The following is a 3,964-nucleotide window of genomic DNA, read 5'->3' as shown; positions in this document are numbered from 1 at the left end:
AGTGTTTTAGCACCCCCTGGGCAGGTTTTGATTTTCTCTGTTTGGCAGACATGTTGAACAGTGGTTGGGCTCTCAGGTCCCTGAACAGTCAAACTGGGTATCGCCCCGACTGCCAGGTGCAATATTGAGCAAAGTGCTGCTTGGCACACCAGAATGAGGAGAAGAAGATGCCAGATTCCACCCGTGTTAGTTCTTGAATTGGGAAAATTGAAATGCTGCCACACACTAGCTCTAAAAGTTGGCAATGCTGCATCTGCTATGTCAATTTCAAATTCTGTGACCTGAATGCAGTTATACAAGCAAAACAACCGCAAGTAATATCCTGGCAGATACTGTCACATCAAGAAATTTTGTCATTGCAGAATATCATTCCTAGTAATGATATAAAATATCAGTGAGTAACAGTTATATCTCATTTTCTTAAACCTGTATAAAAAACAAAGTGCAAAAGTAACCTGACATGCTAAGCTAATTGGGTGCTAGTTGAAAGCTTATATTGAACAGATTATGAGAGTTATACCGATCTTGTCATCTAACCCTTAAAAGGAAGAGTGAGCACATTTCCCAAAATGTCAAAAATTGCTTTAACACCTGATATATTCAGAGTTGTGGCCGTCTGTAATGTATGGGCCTATAGTGGAGAAAAATACAGGATTTCACCCAACGCATTACACTTTTCTGTTTTTATATGATACAGACATTTTGGGGGGGACGTTCATTCAGAAACATTATTTGAGCTCTACTGTTTAACTTGAACAAACTGGCCAGTGTGTGTGAGGCTCAGAAACTATCTGCTTCTGAATTGCACATCAAACCCTTGGGTACTGTAGATAAGGCATGCGCACATACTGTCTATCACAAACACACAAACATCCATCAAACTGTAACCTCACCTGCTGCAGTAAAACCATGTTGACTAATGGCAAAATCCGTATGTTCCTTACAAGCTTTCCACTCCTACTGCACCTTCTGCTTAACCATAAACCATACGCACACTTAGACGTACAGTAAACGCACACACATGCTCACACACACCATTACTCTTTCTTTCTCTTTATCTACTTCCTTTAATTCCCTTTGGAAAAGACAGGTGCAAACGTTGATTGAGCCTGAGCCAGATTTAGCCCCAGCTCTCAGTGAGCGTCCAGCTGTACACTCTAACCCACTGAGATCGATGGCCAGCCAACCAGGCAGCCAGGCAAGCAGCCAGTCAACCAGGCTGCACCCAGCGGGCAGAGGGGGCCTATGGCTTTCCCCCAGCCCCAGATACAGCCGCGCTTCACTGGGCTCATTGGGCAGACCACAGCGGGGCATTTTACAGTGCCAAGCCCAATCACTGCACCACTGATACAGGGTGGGCTGCAGGCTGGACAGGGAGGGGACCCCAAATGTTCGCTGCACCTCCACACACTCCTCCCCTTTTCCTGCACCCTTCTCAGTGCTTCCCACCCCTATTGAACCCTCACACTCTCCCTCCCTTTCATCCCTTTCCTCTTCCTCTTCTCCCTTCCTCTCTTCGCTCCATCCATCTTGGAGCTACTTTGATTCAGGTCTCTCTCTTTTCCATCCTCCATCCTCCCAGCCCCAGCCGTTCTCCAGCCAACCACAGTTTCCTATTGATTTATTGATTGCTGTCTGCCTGTGGGAGAGCGGCCGCAGTCTCCCCCTCCTTTCTTCTCCCTCTTGCCCTCTCTTCACCCTCTCCATCTCCCCATCGATGCAGCAGCTCGAATCATGAATTAGAGAAAGTAGGGGAGTCCAATTTACCGGGAGAAATCGGATTCACCTTCGCCTATGCTCGTTTCTTCTTTCTCTCCCTCACTTTCTTTCACTTAAACTTGTCTTTCTTCTCCATTTTCTGGGGTTTCTTCTGTTTTGCTTTTGTCTCCCCATCGTGTCTCTTGCATTTTCACTTTGACACTGCTACAGTGTTCATGCCAAGACACCACTGGAGATGCTCAAAAATGTATTGCTATATCTTTAAACCATAATGAAAAATCATTTAGATTTCAATTAGTACTGTGTCACAAATACGCACTTTATGGTTTGCAGCAGGTAGAGGCAGAGAATAAATAAAATTTAAAACATCCATTCTCCCTTAAATTATAGACAGTTGCATCCTCCAAAGACATACTGACATGCCAAAATCCTGGTTTTGTTTGCTCAGCATACAGAAACAGACATACCTGTTATCTTACTGCATTTTCATTTATTGTCCAGATGTGCTGAATTCCAGAAATGCTTTCATTTCAATTATCAACCTCACAGTGCCACAGCACCCCAGAATTATATGTGCTTGTGTTTCAGGCTGAGGAGAGGCATGATCTTATATCACACTGTCCCCTGAACTGCAGGTTAGCGCAGGTCACAGAGGAGAGCATCTGATTATCTGACCTCTCAGGTCAGCTGACAGCTCTCTGGCTTTGGAACAATAGGAACAGCTGTAAAGGATGGATGGACAGTGACTGAGGGACAGAAAAAAGGATGAGAGGGAATGGGACCCTCAGTCTAAATTTACTCAGTTGTGCCTGCTGAAATTTATAACACTATGATGTTTAGGAGATGTTCATGTACATACCTATTTTTGCATACAATAATATGGACACAAAGTACATTTACTCAGGCAATGTATTAAAGGTTAGTTAAATCAAATTACAAAAAAGAATAAATGTATTTTTTCAGTATTCTCTAGTCATGCTGACAATTTAGCTTCTGTTCAGCCAGGCTGTCAGAGATTCCTGACTCTACCAGAGTCCTGTGCAGGGGTTTTGCAAACTCGCACCTGCCCTGCACCCACAAAGCTTTGTATTGGACCCGACCTGTTAACAAAAGACCAGGGAGCCGACCTGTACCCATAATTATAAGAGACCTTAAGCTACACAGTTACTTTAGTGCTTGTCAACAGTCCAACATGGCGCCCACTGAGGCGACGTGTTTGCGTGTTTGCACTCTTGAATGCCGGCTTTTTCTTCGTTTTCTTCTTTTTTGTGTGTTTTTTGCTTTTTCTGCAGTGCACAAATGTAATGCACTGCTTACATACAACAGACAGGCATTGCTGGATAACGCCAACTCACAAAGCCACTGGGAATTTATTGGTTTCATACCACCAGAGCTACAACTCATTGTTCGCTCTGGCTCCGGCGACAATAACAACAATGGTGAGGAAAGCCACCATCGCCCACGGGGAGCCCCCAGAGCACCAGGCACAAGGGAGCAGGCTGAAATCAGGAGAGCGACCCGGAGACAGAGACGCAAACGGGGCAGGTGAAGAGGACTCCATGCTAGGCTAAAAGCTCGTGCTACCTGACCGCCATTACCCAGCCTCTCCCTGGCTAACGTACAGTCTCTGGAAAACAAACTGGACGAGCTAAGGGCTAGGATTACAGCACAACGAGACATCAGAGAATGCTGTGCTCTAATTCTCACCAAAACTTGGCTTTCTGACAGAGTTCCAGACTCAACGATTCAGCTACAAACACATTCTGTACATCAAAGAGATCGCACTGCTGCTTCAGGGAAGGTAAAGGGAGGTGGTGTGTCTGTGTTTATTAATAACTCATGGTGTGGAGATGTACGGACTGTTTATAAGCACTGTTCGCCAGACGTAGAGTTTTTATTGCTGAAATGCCGGCCCTGCTATCTAGCAAGAGACCATAGTGCTGTGTTTCTGGCTGCTGTGTATGTTAGCCCAAGAGCTAATCCCTCTGCGGCTCTCAGCAAACTCTATGATGTCATCAGTGCACTAGAGAAAGCGTACCCTGATGCTGTATTTATCGCTGCAGGCGACTTTAACCAGTGCAATTTATGGACTGTACTCCCCAAATATTACCAACATGTGAACATTCCCACCCAGGGCAAGAACACTCTGGATCATGTTTACAGTAACATACAGGGTGCATACAGGGCTGCACCCCGCCCCCACCTTAGACGCTCCGACCACATTTCTTTGTTCCTGTATCCAGCT

This window comes from Monopterus albus, unplaced genomic scaffold (assembly GCF_001952655.1).
Source record: "Monopterus albus unplaced genomic scaffold, M_albus_1.0 scaffold17.1, whole genome shotgun sequence".
Taxonomy (NCBI): Eukaryota; Metazoa; Chordata; class Actinopteri; order Synbranchiformes; family Synbranchidae; genus Monopterus; species Monopterus albus.
The sequence above is the reverse complement of the archived record's forward strand: the minus strand, read 5'-3'. Positions refer to the sequence as shown.